Source organism: Alligator sinensis, unplaced genomic scaffold (genome assembly GCF_000455745.1).
Source record: "Alligator sinensis unplaced genomic scaffold, ASM45574v1 scaffold74_2, whole genome shotgun sequence".
NCBI lineage: Eukaryota > Metazoa > Chordata > Crocodylia > Alligatoridae > Alligator > Alligator sinensis.
Window position 1 is genome coordinate 1,934,188 of NW_005841931.1, and position 22,717 is coordinate 1,956,904.

The 22,717-nt window shown below is 43.3% G+C and overlaps 1 long non-coding RNA gene across 1 annotated transcript; it reads right to left on the reverse strand.

Annotated features, from left to right (window-relative positions):
* Positions 1-10,157: 10,157 nt before the first annotated feature.
* LOC102376350 lies at positions 10,158-13,891 on the reverse strand. Its single transcript, XR_323314.3, has 3 exons — positions 13,665-13,891; positions 13,457-13,526; positions 10,158-10,305 (listed from the first exon to the last, which is right to left on the reverse strand). It is a non-coding gene; the product is annotated as an uncharacterized LOC102376350 (long non-coding RNA).
* Between the last annotated feature and the right edge of the window lie 8,826 nt (positions 13,892-22,717).

A 22,717-nucleotide genomic window follows, 5' to 3' on the forward strand; every position in this document is an offset into this window, starting at 1 on the left:
GGGAGAGGGGGATGCTAGAGGAGAGAGGCTGCAGGCACACAGCCTCTCTCTGTTGGATTGGCTCCAAAACGAATAGCTGTTGGGTCAAGAGGGTTGCTGTAACTCATGGTGCTTTTTGTGAAGTGCCATGAGTTACATCAGGGAGCTGCACAACTGTCCGTGTCCTTAGGTAACATAGGTGCTTTTGTAGATCTTATCATCCATCAGTTTGTATGTTTCCCAGGCCAAAGAAGTATCCTCCACTTGACAGATGTGCTATAACTAGGTTAATTTGCATAATACAAGAGTCATAGCCCTGGTAAAGTGGGTGGCATGCGAGGGTGGGGAGAAAACAAACACAAATTACATTTATTGGTCTTTTTGAGGATAGACACCAGATCTGCTCACACCATGGCCTCTGTCTGGGTCAGACTGTGTAGTTTTTGCTTGAACTGAGTCATACCTCTGCAGGTAGCCCAGCTGATTTTTGTTGGGCTATCCGTGAAGTAAGGTACCAATTGGTAATACTAACATCAAACCCTGGAAGAATCAAGCGCTGAATGTTCCCCAATGGCACCATGATATATGAGCAGGGGTGGCAGCTGGGAGAGGTTGCAGGGGGCTATAGCCACCCCAAAATTCACCTTATCCCTCTCACCCCCATATCCACCTCTCCCAGCTCCACCCCTGTGCAGGACTCTCTCCTCTCCCCTGGGCTCTCTCAGCCTGCAGATGTGCATCACCTTAAGTGAGTATTGTTAAAAAAACAAATAAATATGTTTGGCCAGAAGATGTATAGTGCAGACCTCCCAATTTTCTCTATAGCCCACCTTAGCTCCTCCACTGGGAAGAGGCTCGTGCTGCCCCTGTGTATGAGCAAACTCACTTCACTATGGAGGTGGATAGACAAGAGAGACAAAGGAAAAGAGCTGTGACCCAACATCACCAGGATCCACTCCTTCCTTCTGGAACTGTTTGCCATGTCTGCAGTCAAACACGCAAATCTCAGACTGAACTTGCCAGTATCTCCAAATACACTTATGACTTCCCTATCTACTGGAAGACTGTCATCCTCATATCGAGGGACTGCTGGCAATGACTGATCAGCACAAAAAATGGTCAAGTCTGACCTCTGACCAGCATGTAGTATTGCTTCCTGGTAGAGGTAATCTCTGCTAGGATTTAGTCAGCCAGAAGGCAGTGCAAATGTGAAGACTGATGGAGTATACCCTGAATAATGGGGAATACTTTATACTGTATAGAATATACATTTTCTAATTTGCAGTAAGATATTTACAAGTCAAATTAGTATTTATGTCACATTCTTTCCTAATTGTTTTCCATTTTGGTTTTCATTATTCCATCCTTCGGAATCGGTGCTTTATTTTTCCCCAAGGGAATGGGGATATTTTTTCTTCTAATTTTTTAAAAGCAGATCTTTTGTTTATGTCACAAATGTGACCTTCACTATCATTAATTAAGACATTGCCCTATGTTATGGCCAAAGTGATGAATACAAGCTTTTAAATGGAAAACTGCACCAGTGTCTCATTTGTTTAATAATAGTCAATACATCTAAGGCCAAAACATAGCTAAGAAACCCATTTACTTTCTCTAGCCACTGTGCCATTATCACTTAGTTTATGCCAATATTGAAAATTTGGACATATAGAAAATCTTAAATGTAACATCTGAAAAGAAATGGGAAAAAATTAACTTGGCTTACATACTGTCCTTGCCTCTCAGGGAGGAAGAGATTCTGCTATAAAACTGGCTTTTGACATACACATTTGACCCATCTGCTGGGTAGACTAAAAGGATAGCATTTTATAGGCCTTTTATGGGGTATTAAAAATCTGAAGTAGCCAAGTTTTCTCATGGAAAAAGTAAAATATTTAAGGGTTTGGTCAGAGACCATCTGCATGGGAATGACCCCAGACTGTGTATGAGACACATTCTTTCTTCTAGTTCCATTATAATTCTTTTAAATATTTATTTCTGGAATATAAATTCTGCCGAACGCTGAGGTCTTTGCTCTGGAAAAAAACATACAATCACTTTACACCAGTGTCGTTGCTGAGCGGAATATCCAAGTCCCTTTTGGAGAAACAAAAGGATTCTGTTATATAAACAAGTCACTCTGCTGAATTATAAAATAAAAAAAAAACCCGGTGACTGCTAGTTGAACAACTATTCAACTATGTGTGAGCTGAAATTCTGCAGATCTAGTGAGAAGCAGAAGCACTATTAAAATGAATTGGTTACAAACAATGGAAATAGTCCAGAAGTCACATTTAGAAATATGTAGTATTTGCTATAACTTTGTTTTTAGATCACTTTGTTCTCATTTGTCTTTGTTTGGATTGCTAAGATTTTAATAAGCTTCTTAAGAAGATTGGGGATGGAAACCCACATGGGGAGATCACCTTAAAGTCCAAGAACATACAAAAAAGTTCTCAAATTGCTGGGTGAAACAACAAAGCAGGATCGGTTTATACTTCTTACACTGCTATGAAAGCTTTTCTGCTTGATTATTTCCAGACAGAAGAAAGTTATTAAAATTCACCAAGGAAAAAAAAGTCAACGTTTATATGAGTTTATTTAAATAAAACTTATTTTTGGACTTTAGTGTATTACCAGTGAAATATAAAACAGTAAGTCTATATCGTGGAAAGTATTGCTTGTCAAGGAGGATGTATCAGAGGCCCTCACTCTATCACACCGACATATCAGAAGGTACTAATCAGGACTTGTCTGAGGAAACAATATTCTTCGAGGATTAAACTGTATGTAGAGCATCATATATATTACCAGTGTCCAAATGCAGGTATTTGTATCACTTTAAACTGTAGTGTCATTCCAAGGATATAAATAGGCTTGGAAGGATTAGATTATTGGAAGGATTAGATTGGGATCAGTGTCAGCTATTATCCATTCCTTCCACACACACATCAATTTACAGAGGGAAAGGTTTTAAAATATTGTAAAATATGGTTTGAGGGTTAATAAAAACATAGTGGGAATAGAGGTCTGGGGTTGGGGAGGAGAAATTGTGTAACACCTTTTGGGCCCCCTAAGCAGAGCACAAACCCCCTTTGTGGAAAAGAGCACCACTGCAGGGCATCTGTACATCGTGTACTGATTTGGCTGTCCTGTCATTGTGCTGCCCCCATAGCAGCATTTAGTGCAAGGGCTCCAGGGCAGAATAAGGATGTGGCAAAAGGTTTCTGGGAAAGGGCTAAAGAAAGAGGAGTTGGATTAGGGGCAGGAGTAGGCACTGATAGTGTAAATCCGCCTCTGTGAGCTCTGCACTCCCACAAGGGTTTTATTACCAGGTCCCAAGTTAGGGCAGCTATTGAGCTACGTACCTTCCCTTTTTCCATGCTCCAGCATTTCAGCCAATGCAGGGATGAATGTGACCCACCATTCCTGCCCTGAAGTTGTGGAGATGGCTTCATTATAGTCCTCTCATCCAGCCTCCTGGCCAAATTGCATCCCCAGCACCAGGTCATGCAGCTTGCAGGGCTCCCCAGGGATCCTGTGGGGAGCCCCACAGGCTGTGGCCCTGCATGGTACATTGGGCCTGCAGGGCAGCATGGGGCTGGATCCCAGTACACAGGGGCTAGGCACAGTCAGGCAGCGTTGGCATGCGGTCTTGGAGCCCAACCTTGGCTGGACAGGGGTGGCATGGGACCCTGGAACTGGTTCCCATGCTGTCTCCACCTGGCTGGGATCAGGATCTGGGGCCCCACACCACCTCTGCCTAGCCTCTGTGTGGCAGGATTGGGCCCGAGGGATCCACACTCAGCCAGGATTGGGCTCTGGCTAGGTGGAGGCAGTGCAGGACCCTGGGGCCTGATCTAGGCATGTGGGGACAGCGTGGAGCCCAGTCCAGCCCACAGATATACCCCATACCAGTCATCTGGCCTGCAAGGCCAAAACTGTGAGCATCACTGTGGTAGCCTATGGACTAGAATAGCACACACAGGTGTTCATCACTGCTGCATGGAGTGGTAGGGTCTCTGCTTCCCATAACTGTCATAGTCCCACCTCCTCCTTCAAGAGACTGGTGTCCCTGCCATCTCTGCCCTGTGGCTTGTGAAGCGCTCTTCATTGCAGGGCTGTCCTAACAGGGCTCCTGCTGCACTGCAGCTGCACCCCAGTTCAAAGAATGATCATTGACTCTCCTAACCTTGTGGTGACCATCTCCCATCGTAGGTAGCGTGATTAAACAACATTGTGCTCTGTTTTTATTTGCAGACCCTTTGGGCCCATCCTACTGCAGTCCTCTCTCAAGGAGATAGCCTGGCAGCAGCAGACAACCAATAAATGCAACAAAATCATTGCAGATCTGCTGTGTAGGGAGGTCATGGCTCAGAGGGACCACACAAAGGGAGAGAGGCTATTCTGCAGCCGTCTCCTCAGGCTGTATTGAAGAGGGCTGTGCATGGTCTACAGAAGTCACTATGCTACAGTCCCTGTAGGGCAAACACCACAAACCCACTGGGCATAACCCCTGGATGAATTTGGAAGCATCTCATGCTGAGAAGCCTAATCTAACCCATTCAGTGGTCTCCTAACCCAAAGCTTGTTTACCTCATCTTCTCACAGGGGACTAAGATGTTACCCTGGCCCCTCACTTAGCACAGCCTTTATTAAAATAATGAGGGGAGCTGTCTGGATAAGGACTAAGAACAGCTGGACTAGACTAAATTTTTTTTCCAATTTTCATTCCTACAAGTGAGACCAGATTTGCTCCACTCTTCCCGATCCAAGATTAACGTACCAATGTAATGTTACCATAAATTATCTGGTGATTTTTTTTTTCATTCAGAAAACATAAAACATAAAGCTGGCTTATAGTGCAGAATACAAAAGACCCATTATTAAGCAGCACCTCACATAAGAAATGCATTACACCTGTATCCCGTGTTCTGTATTGCTTTTGGAAAGAAATTTAAGGTTTTTGACCTAAGAAACCCTGATGCTTTAGATCATGGCAAGCTGACAAGCCACCTCGGTCTTTACCTGTTACAGGAACACCTGCTATCACCTCTGGTGTTCCCCAGGAGTCCTTAATTTAAATGAGAAGGGTACGCAGTGGGGGAGGCAAAGGCTACAGTGAGGGACCATGACAATTCTTCCCTAGCTTGGTCTGAGAGACCCTGCAATGATTGGCTTCCAGGCTATACTGCATGCCCTATGCATTTTCCCAAGCCTTCCCTAATAAAATGAATAGGGGACGGACTTGTGGAGGGATGAGGGAGGAAAAGGGAAGAATCTTAATTGCAATGGGTGGCACAGTTTTTCCTTTTTGTGGCTATCAGATTCAGCCATATTTAGAAAGGTCTTCATGATCATAGACAGTGGCTAGAATTCAGTTCAGAGCCTTTATTACATTTAAATAAATATACTTGACCATAGGCTGGTGTAGAAAAGAGAAGACACGAATGCTGCTTGCACTGAAAGAAAGAAGCTTGTTTGCAGTAACTACGTCAACAATGTTTTTGGATAACTGGAGCAAAACTAACAAGGCAGGACAATTCCCAGCACTTCCCTCTGGTGCTTTCCAAACTTTGCTTTCACTCTGCAATCAATGCAATATTTTCTTTATGCGTAAGAAGTAAACGCTGATATTTTGTGTATGTGTTATCATTCTCCCTTACCTTCTCCTGGTATTTCCCTAGGAAAATTCAGTGACAGCTTCTGCTCTTCCCCCTCTCAAACTTTTGATTTATTTTTTTTAATGTTTCTAAGTTTCCCCCTTTCTTTTCTTTTTTCATTTTACGTGTAAACTTCAGCTATTCTTGTCCATGGCCATTGCTCACATTCCTTCGTTTTCCTCCACTGTTTCGGTTTTAGCTGCTGCTTCCCTTTCACTCATGCTCAGTTAATTAGTTATTTGTAATTATTTCTCTTTCTATTTACTGGGCATGTATTTTTTCCTTGGAAGCTGCTGCATGATCCTTTGGAGTCAGTGTAATCTGATTCCAGCCCAGCTTGCTCTGTGCAAATCTATTGGCGTCATGGAGCTTGGCAGCTACAGCCCTGAGCAATCAACTGATAGAATCATCGGGCTAGCTCAGCCCTGAGAGCTAACTAACTCCACTTGCTGTCTGCCCTGTGTAGCAACAGATAAAAAGCAACTTGGGGATGCCCTGGTTGGAGCCAATTACAAAAAAGTGCTTTTTTGGCAACTGGCAATTCTGATCCTCTGTGTCCTCAAGAAAACAATCATTTCTTCTCCAACAATGATATGCATTAGATAGATGCAGAGAATGGAAATCCAGGCACTTCAAAGTAGGCATACCCAGGTAGTTAGAGTAAGGGAACGAGGAGTATGTCTCTTGCCTTCTACTCCCAGCTTTGCTACTCACTTGGAATATGACCCTAGGCCAGTTGCTTAATGGCTCTGTTAGTTTTGTTAGTTGTACAAAGCTAATGTCATTTACCCTACCTACCTCCAAGGGTTGTTGCATGGTAGATTATCTATATTTACAACGCCACTCCAACCCTACTGTAAGCTATGTTGAAATTCTTGATTGAGAGGTGGTACAAAGAGTCAGGGAAAGTATACGCGCTGATAAAGTGCAATCAGTGTTTTCCTGCCCAGAAAACTGCAGGCTAACAAAATAGCTTTACGGATAAGCAAGAGATAAACCTAAGTTCATGGCATGCTTCTCATTTATATATTTTCAGTATGTGTCCAACAGGGAGGCCATCTTGTATTCAATGCCAAACTGTAATTTTAGCTACAGATGTCCTCAAGGTGGGGTCAGGGTTATTAACTCCCTCCCCTACTTCCCACTAACATGATTAGGCCAGACTTGCCAATTATTCCTTTTCTTCACTTTACTTATTCTCACTTTATTTTTAGAAAATCAACACAGGAAAAGTTTAGATTCCTCACTGCTCCTCTGTAGCCAGGTAAACAGAATCTTTCTTCTGCCTTCAGTTTGCAAAATATTATATTCATATCTCTCGGATGAGGACCTAGCTTTACTGTAATCAGCATTTTAGGTCCTCAGAACTCTCTGTCTGTTTCTGGCCATGCCTATTAATCAAGACGAGTCAAAGGCTCTTGTTTGTACAGGTAGTAAGCGGCCCCTTTAGTCAGAGTAGCCAGCAGAAACTCCTCTTCTTTCTCACTTCCAGGCACAATTCAGGACTCCAATCCTAATTCTTAATGCTTTCATTGGTCTGGGAGCATTGAGGCCTGGAATCTGTTCCTGACCAAACTCTTGAGTTTCCTATAAGCCTTTTGGGTTGCTAAACGTGTCCCTGCTTCTATATTTAAGGCAGTCATAATGAGTTTGCAACCAGTGCAGCTCTGCAAGCAAAACAAGCCAGAAAGGTCTCAGAAGGCTTTTCCCATGTTCTGTTCCCAGTCTCATTCAACTAAAAACAACACAGAATAAACATGCACAAAATTAGAATATGTGCACCTGGCCACCCAGCCAGGTGAGTATTTTCCCCAGGTGTCTTCAAAACCCCTTTTCTCTCCAACAGAGACTCTTTCATTGGGGAAATAGAATCTAGCTACTCCCAAAGGATCTTGCATCAGTTGCAATGACTTTCCCTCCTACTCTAGGGCAGAGCCAGGGAAATAGTCATCTCAGATAAGCTTCCCCAAAAGCTCTTACAGCTACTTCCCATTTTCCTGTGTTTTGGGGAATGTGATTTTTAAAATCAGGAAATTACCCAAGAGGGAATTAGGATCCATAGGGATAAGAAGCTGACTGGGCTGGTGAAACATTGAGGAGCCAGTGTGGGGGTCGGGGCTGTGGACTCCCCCTTGGGAAAACTCCACCTAGCCAAAGTCTAGCTGTTTCCAGAGTGTAGTGTGACACTCATCTTCCCCGAGGAACCTAGCTACTAGGACAGAAGATGAAGCATGAAGGAGACAGGTTACACAGAAGGAAAACACCCGAGCATAAGCAACTGGACTTGAGGATATCAAGAGCAGAGTCCATGTTGAATAACTTTTATGCTTATCTGAATATTGTACCTGGTGCCCAGACACCACAGTAATTGGCACCTCATAATTGCCATTTACAGAATAGGATTGGCACCCCCATAAATACCATAAAGAGGCAGTCTTGCCTCTAGGAACCAGTAGTGAGTTTCTTACGCAGAACTAGCCAAGCAAGAATGAAAGGGGAAATAACAAGTACATGGGAAATATACCATATGGAAAAACAGCGTCTTTCCTCTTAGAATTAAAGCAGCCTTGTATTAGCTTTAGGCCCCCTAAGGGCCCCAAACTACTTCATATTTGACTGATAAAAGACTAGTTGATTGGTTAATTACAAGTAAAGGCCTCCTTTCTAGGAATGCAAGGGTGTTTCAGTTTCTCTTGGGACCTCTTTGACCTCTCTGTGGAGGCTGAAACAAGGGCCCCAGTTATGAGGTTTTCTTAAAACCATTTCACAAAAGCCACTAAACAGCCATTATCAAGTCTTCAGGAGTCTCCTGGACTCTATATGGAGGTGGAGATAGTTAAAAATACTCATAATATGATATCTCAATTCCAAAAAGCGGGGAGTGAATTCAATGCCAATTTTGTGTGGATTTTTTTGTTCCATTTTGAAGCAATTGTACTGAAATATTTACCTCCAAATGAGTGTGCATAGTGTAATGCACAAGTTTATTTGACTGTTCAGAGTACAGTACAGTTGCTTGGGGCATGAATGATCGCCTTTCCATTGTACAACAAAAGGCACTGATTAACCCTCAGAGCTAAATTGTCTTTCCTACAAAATTACCCAGGGAGGGGACAAAGTACTGCTGGAGCTATAGGTCAGCTTATGAGTTTACCCTTTATTCTCTTCTGAGAAAAAGACTGAAGAGTACATATGCTTCAGACTGTACCGAACCCAAGGGTCCACAGGCACTCTCATCCCAATACTAGATCACAGTGAATGTGCCTGGAGTGCCTGCACCTCCACACCTCTCCAGTTGATTGTGTGTTTCTGTTTCTCACAGGAAATCTGGGACTGTTTTTCCTCCCCACTTGGGGCAGATCTGGACCCAGGATCCCTAAGAATGAAGAGCATGGGCCTCTTACCAACTGAGATACATGACCACACCACTAAGGTGGAAGCAGTAGTATATATGTTAGTCTCTGTAGATGGGTCCCAAGTGGGAGACATACAATTTATGCCTCCCTCCAGAGGTGGGCCTATGACATGTAGAAGAAATTAATGTTGCTGTTTGTAAAGCTAACTTATTTAGCTTTCAGAGCAGTATTTCTCCCAAGGTCATATGAAAGCATACTACATATAGCATCTGCTCCCTTACCTTACTCCTTCCATCCAGCCATGACCCCAAATGGCAGAGCTTTGTGCAGTACCATTTGTTTGCAAGGACAAGCTTTCAGGCTGGGGTCCTTTTTGTCCTGTTTTCTACCCTGTGCTCTCATCCATGCTGCACAGTAAATGGGAGCATCTGGATCTAAATTATGAGGACTTGGCATTTCATGAAGCCAGACCTGTTACCAAGAATTTGCTGGGGGGTAAGGTGGTTACTGGTTATACATAAAGGGTCCTGGTCAACACAAGCTTAATATGGGAACTGGGAATGCAATCAATTTGCTGGCAAGCTCTTTGGCAAAGTATTTCATATAAACTTAGTAGACAGGAAAGTTGCCTCAGTGCAAGGCCAATAATCTCCTCAGTAATAATACAGAAGTGTGGAAGGGTGTGCATTTTTCTGCTATATTTACCCAAGTGCTGCAAATAAATTAAAAAGCAAAGCAGACACTCAGCTTTAATGTATGTTTCTTAGGTGAAGAATTGTTAAGGTTAAGAACAGTGCATCCAGTTGTAACTCTGTTGAAAGCTTTATAGATCTCTGCTGATTTAATTAGAGTGGAATGCATGAACTGGAGTCATTATTACCTGCTTTGCCATGACACAACCATATATAAGCTGCGTTCATATGACAGGAGTGTCCAGATTTTGCATCTACAACTTTGACAACAAAGCTGTGTTTGAAGTAAGGAGAAAAATACAACAGTTGCCCAGCCAATATAGCTAAACAAATGGAAACAGCCTTTAAGTCTTTCCCTGCCTCCACCCTTCCCAACAGCCTCATTATTGTAAATAATGCCCCACTTATTTGAAAATGCAATTTCACAACGCAGGATGGATTTTGATACTTGCAATAAAAATGGTGCTTAAAGACTCCGCTCCCAAATTCTGAACAGAGTAGCTTGTGCCATTACAGTCCCGCTTAGTGCTTGGAATTGTTTTCAAATAATGGATACAATGACTGCTTTGAAGGAAAACTGTAGCATAGCAAAAAAGTCCTCTCTAATTGCTGCATCTAAATATGAAGAAAAAAGAGCATACTTTAAGACAGGTTAAGGTCTTAACACTATATATTTTTAAATGGCACTCTCCAAAATAAAATAAAAATAAGATAACCATCACTGCCTGTGTTTGAGTAAGGTGAAATGAATCAGTTTCCCCCATTAAGTGCATGGGAAATCAGAAATTTTAAAAGCTGTTGTAAATAAATTATTAATTTAAATAATTTATTACAATTATCTTAAGGTATCATTTAAGGCTCTGATGCTGCCACTATTTATGCATGTGAGCAACTTTTCTGATGAGAGTGAAGTACAATGGTACCAATCACTATGTAAGACTGTATACACGATTGCTGGTCACACAGAAGCCTACCTCTGTTTGGGTAATATAAAAATTATATTAAATATAAAAAATGAAATTTTAAAAATATAAAATATAAAAATATGGAAAATATAGCCTCTTTTGCAGTAACTTTGAAAGACTCTGATTCCCAGTTCATTCACACAGTAAGGGTGAAGTTACATGCTGTGCTTAGACCATACTAAATCTGTGAAATGTTAAGCAGTGTTAAAGTTAGGACATGCTACAAACAGTTGCACATTAAGGGTTAATACTGTTTCTTGCCTACGTAGCTCTGACTTGCCACTACAGGCTGGTGAGCAGGAGTGTGGCTAGCAGCCAGGACACCTGGGCTATATTTCTGCTCCAAGGGCGACAGGGGGAAGCTTGGAGGAGTGCATCCTGGGATGCTGGAAGACTGCAGATTACTCATTTTATCTCTGTGAAACAGACTTAAGTTACCCTAACACAAGCTAGGTAGCTGGCCCACAGTTAACCGTTTCCTGGAATGGTGTAACCTTGAGAGACACAGAGCACTCGCATTTTAAATGCCATTAGTATGGTTTAACTGTAACATGTAACTTCACCCTGAGTCTTACAGCTCAAAGGACAGATTGATGGATGGGACACCTGTAGGACAAAAACTGAGGAAGGCTGCTGCAGGTGGGGACAAAGCTACAGTGGTGCTAAGTGATTGCAAGTTCAGGAGTGCCAAGATTGGAGGAAGATGCAGTGGGCAGTTATATTTGTTATGTGGATCACTGGTAGCAGGGACTGACTCTAGGACCTTTGGTTCTAAATGTATTATTTCCTCCTGCCTGAAGTAAAAGAGCCTTCCTTCTCCGTTAGCCAAGGTTGTAGTGAGATCAAATAGAATATCTGCTTCAACCCAGTAGTGTAACAAAGGGTGGGTGACCATGGCACAAGCCCCAGGTGCCCACTTAGAAGGGGCATAGGAAAAACAGCTGCTGCTAGTCCAGCTGCCACTGTTGCCACAGCTGTTCACTACCCTTGTTGCCACTGCCAGTCAGAGTGCAGATCCTGGTAGTTATGCCTCTGCCCCAAATACCAGGAGAGGAGTGACAGGTTGGGGGATATTTAACACGAGCATATCTCAAATGTGGTGTCATAAAATGGGTGGTATTAGCTGGAAGCGGACAGACGCTGATTCTAAAAGCCTTAGGCAGAGCAACAGCAGCAAGACTGTTTGCCCAGCCTTCAAGTGGAAGGGAGTAGAGGCTTTAGCTGACCCATGTAGGTGAAATTTATACATCTGCTGCACTAGTAACATTGGCCTTTACTCTCTGTCATTCACTGGAGCCCCTAGCTGGGAAATATTATTAAAATGCCATTAAATATTAAGAGAGACAACACAGCATCACTCACAGTTAGGGAGCTCCTGACACAGTGATGCTTCTAATAAACGGCTTTGACAATCAGCTTACATATATTCTTATTTCAATTATATGAATTAGTAAACAGTGGTAAAGCATTATGAAGATGAAAATGGTCGGCTGTTATCATGAAAGTAGTATCATAATATCATAAATATCAAGTGTAAATATTTATTTAGCTCTCTAAGTAGAGAGGGGAGATATGGAATGAGCTCAAGATGAGACCTCACTAGCACAATTTTCCAAGTCATGCTCATGGCTAGCTGTGGTGTGCTGCGCTATGCAAAATGCAGCTATGTTACTGGGAGAAGTGGGCAGTGCTTCCAGTGGCAGCTGAGGCATTACTATTTGTATGATGTTAGCCCTCTGAGGCTCCAGCTTAGATTGTGGCACCACTGTTGTAGATACTGCTGAGACACATGATGAGGGACAGTCCCTGCCCCAAAAAACACTAAAGAGGAGACAGTAGGAATAGAAAAGGTCTTGCCCAGGTCACACATCAAGTTAGTGGCTAAGTTTGGAACAGAACCCACATCTCCAGCCTCCCACTTCTGCATCCTGTGCACCAGCAGCCACAGCCAGTGAACAACAGCCTCTTGTGAGAGTGTGTGTGTTTTGTGGGACAAGGGAAAGGGAGCAAAGCATTGAACATTGTATTAAAATCGAAAGTCAAGGAAATCTGTCTTCCCTGCTCTCTCTGCACCCTGACCCTTAAAGGTCAAGTATGCTCTGCCAACCTTTTAAAACACACACACAAATAAATTATGTAGGCTTATCATTGCTGTCATTGATACATTTTTTACTCTTCCAAGGAATGTCAGGGGGGTCACAACATCTTTTAACTCTTGAGTAATGGATGGCCTTCCCCAAAAGCTTAAAAAACTGGCTACAGCCTATGTGCTAGGAACCGTGAGGTTCATTTTACTTCTCAGCTGCTCTTCCTTTGGGTGGGGGAGCGAGAGCTGCTTCTGGAAAGATCTGGGTGGCTCACACCAGGATCTAAAGTATTATAATTAATCATAGTGATTTGCCTTGACAGGCATTTTGTCGCAATCTGTATCAAAATTTCTGCCTTCATTATGGTTCCCACTGCATCAAAATAATCATCATTACATTTTGAATAGTTTTCTTTGAAAAGGCTGCTTCACAGACTAGTGTGTAGAGAGATCTTTTCACTTGCTAGCCAAGTAAAGCCATATCTGGGATCAATTGCAGCAGCTGCTCTGTCTAGGTGAAACTGCACTATGGAGGTTTTAAGATGGAAAACGGAGAATTAGGTATCCAACCAAACTGCAGGGTGGGACATGGAAGTGCATCACAAACTAATTGCCCAGCTAGAATTTGCTTCCTAAGATTGTTAAAAGCCCCAAAGAACTTTTAACGATCGCAAGCAGTCCAAACCTCGCAAAACATCTTTTCTTGCTGTAATACCTTTGCAGGGGGGTTCGACGAGAGCCGCTTCCACGTGGTGATCCCTGGTAATGTCTCTGATGGCCAAGAGCTCCCGAACCAACAAAAACACCAAAGCGCACAAAGATAAAGATACAACCCCATTTTTGTCAAATGAAAAATCATTTGGGGTGGGGAGGGAGGAGGGCAGCCACCCTGGCACCTGGTCCCGTCTTGTGGTCCAACCTACCTGTCAGCTCTTTCCTGGCCCCACCTCACCTCCAGTCTCTTGCCTGCCACAATTTTGATGTTACTGTACTTGTTGTTGGTGGGTGATCCCTGGGGCCAGGAGTAACCTCACAGTTCACTTTGCCTGCCCGGCCAGGGGAATGTGTTGTCTCTCAAGTGCTTCCCATTAAGGCTTCTTGTAGGCATCTGAGCACCTGTTGGGGCTTCAGCTGTTGCAGCCTTAACCCTGCTTCTCTCTGGCTGCACCCTCAGCCTTGGTTCACTGTTTAAGACCTCAGCTCCCAGGTATCAGGCCTGCCTTGGGGGCAGCCCCTCTTGGGGTTCTAGTCTCATCACATCAGGCTCAGACCCCCGAGCTTTGGGCTAGCTTCTAGCACCTATAGCAGGGGAGTGCCACCCAGGCACCTCTGTTCGTAGCCTCCTCCACCCCTATAGTCACAACCCAGTCCTCACATGTTAAGCTCAAAACAGAACAAAAACACAAGCCAGCTGCTTCATAAAACAAATAGTCCCACTCCCTCAGGGTAAATGTTGCCTGCAGGCCCTACCTCCATCAGACCCATCTCACCCCCAGCTTCCCTGGGTGGTTTGGGTGTCTCTCTCCATCTCTAGCAGCCCCTCTCTCCCATGAGCTCCTCTCCTTGCTGCAAGGTGGGACTGTGTGCCAAAAACACCCGCCACCTTGACTTGTAAGATGTTGGCATGCCAGAGGTGGATAGTAGCAGGGCTGTGAGGGGCTTGAGCCTTGTTGTGGCAGTGCAGCCTTGGCTCCTTCCCCACCATCTGCCCCAAGGTGCGTGTGCCAAGCAAAATGCCTTTGTGTGCCACACTCTGGCACCCATGCCAGGGGTTGCCTACCCTTGGCTTAGAAAGTACTTCTGAAACACTTATTTCCACACAGTAAGTGTTGTGAGTCTGGATAAGTTGATTGGAAATGTTGAGATAAATTGTCATTTACAGTCCCTCAATATAAGAACAAGAGTGTTCCAGTAAATAGGGAAGGCATCAGTGACTCCATTAATCAATGAGGAGGCCAATCCGAGATCCGCAGATTCAACTGCACATATGGCAAATAGTTCAAGGAGGAAGGAGTAGATCCTGGTGCTGTCAGGTCATAGCTCTTCCCCTTTTTTTCTCTCGTCTATCTGCCTTCTTAGTGAGGAAAGTTTGCTCAAAATGACTGATGCCCTATTGTATATCACAGCACCACTTGGGGTTGATTCAGTACTTAAGTCTCTCAGATATTAATGTTAATATTGCATTTCTTCTGATTAGTCTTCAAGTTGTCCTTGAATCTCTTCCTTTGCCCATCTCTAGAGTAGTGACCATTGGTGAGTTGGACATATAGGATACTTTTACATGCGCTCCAGGGGTGGGAGTGCTTTAATTAGAGCAGCTCTAAGAGCCGCTCTAATTAAGTTCCACTGTGTCTTGTGTAGCAGCATCCCTGCACTTAAAAATAGCAGTGGGGGCACTTGAACTGACTCTCATTTGACAAGCTTTAGTTCAAGTGCCCCCACCACCATTTTTAAGGGAGGGGGCGCTGATATATGGTATGCAGGGGGCTGCTGGAGCGCGGTAATTGCCATGTTCCAACAGACTTGATTAATCGAGTCTGCCCCCAATGTGCTGGAATTCCAGGATGTTGGAGCAGCCTCTGCACTCATGTATAGGTGCCCATAGGGTCTGGTTTGCGAGCCAATTGTCAGGCATCCTTATGATATGTCCTGTCAATAGAACTGGTGCTGTATAAACATAGCTTCAATGCTTGTGATGTTTGCTTGAGCCAGAGCACTGATGTTCATTGTTCTGTCCTTCCAGCCCTGGGTGCAGATGCTCCATTGGTATAAATTGGCATGGCTCCACCGAAGCCAACAAAACTATGTTGATCTACATCAGCTGAAGATTTGACCCTTGAGATCCTGCACCTGGTATCCAACAACCACAGTAGCATTGCTAACCCCATTTGTACTCAAGAAAAGTTAGGATTTGCACTTGTTGAGATTATCCCTGTTAGCAAAGCATGGGTATGTGGTGCGTGTAGTGTGAAGTCTGTGGAAGTGTACTGAATTTAGCATGTGGCAATCAAAGGAAATCAGGGCAAAAATTTGAAAGGGAGCATTTAAAATAGTTCCTTGGCAAAATCAGTAAAATAAACTAGAAAGATTGTACGAAAATATTAATTAATTTGGAAGTGTTATTTTACCAAGTATTGAGACTAAAGATAATTCTCAAAGTATGGATCTGAATTGGCTTTTTTCCTGATTTAAGTGCATATTTTAATGCAAACTTAACCACAGAGTTACTACCAACATCTGCAGGGTAAACTTAACATTTCCAGGAGCTAGGAGCCCTTTCTACCTGTTATACAGAGCTTGTAAGCTCTGAGAGACATTCCTTCCAGAATCTCTGTTTGGGTACAAAAATCACACAAGTAGGTGCTATTAACCCTCGTTATTCAGAGAACTTACTCCAGTGAATTTCCATTCCACCGCCTGCCCTCCCCACACTGGGATGAACTCCTGACACTAGCCCACATTATAGTTTGAAGACAGATTGAAATCTTTTGATTTTGACATCATTTTATTTTTCATTTCCACACTGTAAATGTCAGAGAAAAAATACCCTATAAATTATACTCCAGAAAAGATGATAATTACTTCCAATCGAATCATGGCCTTGAATGTTTAACAAATTTGACCACAACTGGAATTTCATTATCTGATAAGGACTTTTTTTTTATTTCAAAGTCGTTTTCTTACTAATAATGAAAAAGGATTGAGGACCCAGATAACAATACCTGAATCAACTGTAGAAACTAGGAGATGGGAAATTGTGTTTAACCCTGAAATAGAGGCCACATCAGTTTTATTTATTTCAGTGGTGAGAAGTAAGATGCAGAAATCTGATCTTATATGGCTGTATGCATGTAGGATTTGACCTTGACCTCTCACTTCCATGGCGTGATAATATTTTGCATTTCCATGGTCATACATAGATCTCAAAGCAGTTTACAAATATAAGTTCTGACTCCTCACAGCCCTACTCCCCTTTATGTTGGGTAACTCCATAGAAATCAATGGTGCTATACTGGCATAAAATTAAGGTGATGCAATGGAGAATCAGGCCCCTCATAGTAAAAAATACATTGTTTTAGAGCTGGTCATAAAATATTTGTATTAGAAATTAAAACACTGAAAATCCACTTCTTACTCCAAAAAGGAGCAGTTAGGTTGACAGTGGGCTTGTCTACATGTGCAATTTAATGCAACTGAATATACTGCGGCTCAGTTGAAGCCAGAGTAAACTAATCCCAACATCATTGTCTACATGTGTGTTTAAGCATACTGATTTACTGCAGTGCTGGATACCTAGAACTGTCCCTTGGGGGGTGGGGGGGCACAAATTGGAGCGACTGCCCCAGGCCCCATGCTTTGGGGGCCCCCACAGACAGTGCTGTACAGGTGCCGCCACAGCTGCCATGCACCACTGGCTCTGCCATGGCTGCAGCTTCCACTGCAGCCTCCATGTGCTGCCAGCTCCGCTCTCCGGCTGCTTGCCACCCCTCCCCGCTCCAGTCATGCACAGGCTGATATGCCCCAGGCCCTGCACACCACTTAGGGATGGCTCTGTGGATATTACTTGTATCTGGCAGGACTATCCAGCAGCACACTAAATTAGTCTACTGCACCCAACTTGCCATGCATGTTTAGATGGTGATGCTTTACTGAGCAGCAAATTAGTCTGCTGTGCAGTAAAATGTCTCGTGTAGATGTGCCCGCAGTCTCTGCCATAGCCAAGATGTTATTGCAGTTTAGACTGATTATTATTGTGGCTATGTTTATTTATGTATACAATCTGATACCAAGATAATTTTCCTGGAGTTTTCTGAGATGCTTTTTTGACTTTCAAGCTAGACTTGGTCACAGACTCCACCCTGCAAACACTTGATCTGCTTCCCTTTAAACACGAGTAACACAGCTGAAATCAGTAGGTTATTAACTTACATATTTAAGGATAAGTGACCCTTCTGAATACCTGCTCTAGGCTTAACTTATCAAGAAGCTAGAACCCAAATCCATGTGACAAATCATAGCCTTGATCCTGTACACTTGTCCTGATTTAGCAGGTGAATTTTGTTCCTGCTTCCTGGTCACATTCTTGTGCTCAGGAGACAGCAGAAGCCATACTTTTATAAAGTTTATTACAGTGAATGGGAAAGAGCAGGCTGTAAAGCATGGGGGCACTAGCTGGAGCCAAAGGCAGGTTGTCTGTGCAGAAAAGGGAGCTGGCAAGAGCTGATGAAAGAGGTGTACTGCGGGATGATCAACTTAGCAGCAGAGAAGCCAGAGGGAACAGTGAGGGAGATTGAACAGTGAGTGTCATGAAGTAAACACCTCCTTATCCCTCCAACAGCCAGCACTAAGAATGAGTGTTTTACCACTTCTTAGTGACCCAAAGTAGAAATCATGGATGGAAGGATTTTCCCCTGATGATGCCACTAATGTAGCATGTGCCAGTTGTCTTGCTAATGCTCAGCAGAGAGCACAGGGTATTGATACAAACAGCTGGGTACCTTGGCACTCACAAGTGCATGAAGAGCAGACATCCTTCTATACATGGAAAAATCACTCTCAATACATTTCATGCAGTAGTTGCTATTCTGTGAGCTGACTGCATTAGGAGGAAAGAAATTAAAAATGGCAGTTGACTCACTTAAAAAAATACTTGACTGCACATTGCAAATGAAATAGAGTCCTTTAATGCTTACCTATATATATATATATATATATATATATACTGTTATATATATATAAACTGTCTAATCCTTCAATGATTTACATTTAAAAAGAAAACAGCTGTGTGTATATCATAGGCAAACCTTCAGCATTTACAAAATGTTTTCCCTTTCTTGAACAGATTTGGGGCCTGATTTTCAGTTATACTAAGGTCCCAGCACGCTACTTTTAAATCCCTTTGAACAGCCAGAAAAGCATGTAAAAAGGTCCTGGATGGAAATGTGACATAGACCCACTGTATTTATAGAAGCTGCTATATTAATGTTTTTACATGTTTTACTGTTTCCTATTACTGCATTTTTGAAGCTGCAACTTTCCAAGTAAGAAAATTACCTGTCTGGCCTTTGCTCTGGGGGTGAGCTGAGAAATTCAGAACCTGCTAATGAATTCATCCAACCTCCTTGAGGTCTCTTTGGGAGAAAGAGGAGAAAACCTGTGCTTCGGTATGCCACACTTTTTTTCCATTTTCCCTTCATATATCTATGCCAGGGCAGTGTTAAAATGAAATTGCAAAGGAAGAGCAGCCTACATCACAGCATCATTAATGCGTACAAGAAGCCATAGAATACACTATCACCTTTAGCCAGTTCTTTGAGGGGGACCTTCACCTTCCTCATCCACTGCTCAAAGACCCTTTAATAATCCAAATCTGAAGATAACTACTGTCCAAGATAAATCACCTATGCACACCTGTAGAAATAGAACTAGCACTTTGGCAACTGAGCTCCAAAAAGTCAAAGGTTAACCCTTCTGGCTAATGGGTCCCATATCCTTCTTCTCTGTTGCCTAGCTCCTGGAGAACACAATCATTCTCCTGGTCTGCCATGTCCTCTCCGGCTCTGACAAAGTTCTCCCACATGGCTGTGGCCTCCTCTTTCCCCCACAGTAGCCAAAGAGACACTCATGAGAACAAAGTGGCTGTTGTACCTGGGGCAGTCCCAGATCTCATCCAGCTTTGAGCTTCCACTGTTACTGTCCCTGCTGCTGTCCCCTGGTCTCAAGTGGGCATTCATAATTCTCATCTCTTCTAGCAGTGAAGCATGTGACCTGTCACACACCTTTGGGGTGCTTCTCACAAGGGGTCAGATACCTGAGGTCATATTTCTGTAGGCTTACAGTCAACTACTGTAATCTTACAAGGGGCCTATTAAGCATCCCTACCAGAGGCCCCCCAATGAAATAAATCCAGATCTCAGCTGGGCGCACTCTTTCTCATCTGCAACACAAATGGCTGCATCCTCTGCTCCTCCTAGTCTACTGCTTCATTTGCACTATAACCATGTCCTGCTCACATGCAAGTGTGTATGAGTGAAACCCTATAAGCATGTTTTAAAATAATTATGGCTGCCCAAAAAATGTGTTACAACATTTTTTGGCATCTCTGGCATATTTAGTTCATTACTTATAATTATTTGCATTCTAGTAGCACTGAGAGGCCCCAGTTGTGATCAGCATCTCACAGTGGAAAGAACTGTATACACGCAGATAAAGCAACAGCTCTTGTTGCACTGAGCCTACAGTTGGAATAAACACATCAGGAAAATACTATGACCCCCATTTACATATGGGGAGGTGAGTATCTTGCCTATGGTCACTCAGGGATTGGTACAGTACAGCTAGAAATTGAACCGGATCTCCTGAGTCACAGTCCAGTACTGTAAGACCACCTGTCCTCTCCCAGCCTAAGTAATTCCTTCTATTGCCTATGATTCATGGTGGACAAAGCTGATGATGCTATTGTCTGGGCAGTGCCTGAGGTTCTAGGAAAATACTGTGGATTTTATTAGCATGCTGCATATTTTACATTTATAAAAAAGCATCCAGAGTACAGGGGGATTTAGGGTAAACTCAGAGAAATAAAGGAATGAAAATGCATAACACAACACATTCAAATGTGCCATTCTGACAAATGCTGGGCCATTCTCTCCTGTGGAAGACCTGTAGGAAGGGACAACAGTGGAGAGAAATGCATCATGACATGTAGGAGGGGCTCTGGGGCTGCAGATTTGGGGATCCATGTCCCTTCCAAGTTTGTGGATCTCTGGGATATCAAAGGAGTGTAAACCTCTTTCATGCTGAGCCTACAGCCATAATAGATGAGGTCACTGAAGCCATACTATCATTGGATGGGTCCCAGCATGGCTGCTCAGTGTGGAAGAGAGTTGTGTTATCTCCTAAGGGGAGCTGAGGGTCTCATTTCTCTTATGCTAACCCCTCCTATTCCCTGAAATCCACTGAATCCTTTGCAGATGAAGAAGCCATAAAGGGGCTTCTGCATGAGGGTGGGGGGGTGGTCTATATTATAAGTGGGTAGCATTCACCTCCTCCTGCTCATCAACATGCTATTAACCTTCTTTGTGTGCCATCTCCAGGAGGTGACCTGAGCTGTGGACAGAACACGTTATTTATTTTCTGCCCATACCGGGACAAACATGCCTGAGCCATGACCTCATTTTGCAATGATGCATAAACATGCTGGGGGTTTATCCGCAGCTGGTGTACATGTGTATAGTGCCATTGATTTTACTAAAGCTGTGTCTGTTTACACCAGCTGACTATCAGGTCTGGTGATTCTGGTAGTGTTAATAAATCCTAAAGGAACGTAGGAATTGCCATTCAGAGTCAGACCCACAGTCCATTGAGCCCAGGATCCTCTCTCCAACAGATATGGGATCACTTGCCCTCCAGGAAGCTCTCATTGTAATCTCTAATAGTTAGAGACTGGTTTATGCCTTAAAGTGAGACATTATAAAGTCTGCGTGCATGTATATGATATACGTGTCTCTGGAGCTGATTGTCTCCTGACTCTGCTCCACATCTAGCTAGTGGCTCTCTGAGGGAGAGTACTGAAGGTGCCATTTCCACTCCTAAGTCAAAATGAAATTCACTTCAGAGTCTTGAAAATCCCCTGGCAAAAGAAGAAATATTTTTAAAAATCCTCTATTTTTTAACTTAGTGTGTCATGTTGCCTTCAGTCAAAATAAAAATCACACCGAAATGCAGGGCTGCAAAAGTGTTCTTCATGAAACAGACAAAGAAAGAGTCCTTCCCACTTTCTCACCACTCCCATGCCTCCTCCCATTTTACAGATGAGAAAACTGAGGCATTTGTTCACCCAGTTTACCTGAAGTCACCCAGCAATGAGATGCAGAGCCAGGAAAAAAAGCCACTTCCCTCACCTTTCCTCTCCCTTTCTCTTCTGCCATCTTCTAATCATTCCTTGTTGTTTCAACCACCCTGAAATCTACTCCACACCTCCCCATATAGATGTTCTAGGCAGACAACAGGGAGACGGCAGCAGAGGTGGACTTAGATTATGATTACTAGTAGTTTAGCCAAAGAAGGGACCTCTGATTATAATATAAGCAGAGACTTACAAAATTAAAATAACAGGGCGTATGAGTTACAAAATTGGGAGCTGTGATGTCCAGAGCCTTGGTCTGGAAATAGAGACTCCAGAAACAGAGTCCAGAGAGTAGATTGTCAAAGGAGCTCAGCTTTCATGTAGGCATGTAAATACAGTTGCCCAGCCTTTAATGCTGGCTGTCTAAATAGGAGCTGTCAGGTACTAAGCTCTTTGGAAAGTCCAGTCCTAGGCTTTGCCATGAGCTCTGAGCCAACAGACCCACATGGAGTACAGGACCGGGGCCCTAGCATGTGGATTTTTTTTTCTTCCTTTGCTGTCACCTAGCCTGCCCATCTCTCAGTTTCCCCATCAGCAGAATGGGTATATGCTTATTAGCATGTGGATTTTTTCCCCCTCCCTTTGCTATTACTTATCCTGTCCATCTCTCAGTTTCCCCATTGGCAGAATGGGTATATGCTTATTAGCATGTGGATTTTTTTCCCCCCTCCCTTTGCTATTACATAGCCTGTCCATCTCTCAGTTTCCCCATCGGTAGAATGGGTATATAGTTATTTCCTCTCCCTTTGAGAGATCGTTGGATGAAAGCTGCTGTGGAAAATAAAAGGCACATGTCAAGGTGCTGAAGACAAATTATTATGATAGGATTGGCATTTCCACAGCAATAGCTGAGTGAAAGAGATGGAGCTGTTAAAAAGAAAACAGGGGGAGGGTCACCGCCTGTCAATCCCAGTAAGTAAACACTCATTTGATGTAGTTCTTTCAAAAAAAGAAAAACAGGAAAAATCCTGGAAGCAGCCATGTATGTTTATTTTAAATGCATCCTCTAAATATTTACACTGCGAGCAACCTAAATGGAAAGAAAAGGGGGGCGGGGGGGGGACTGGAACT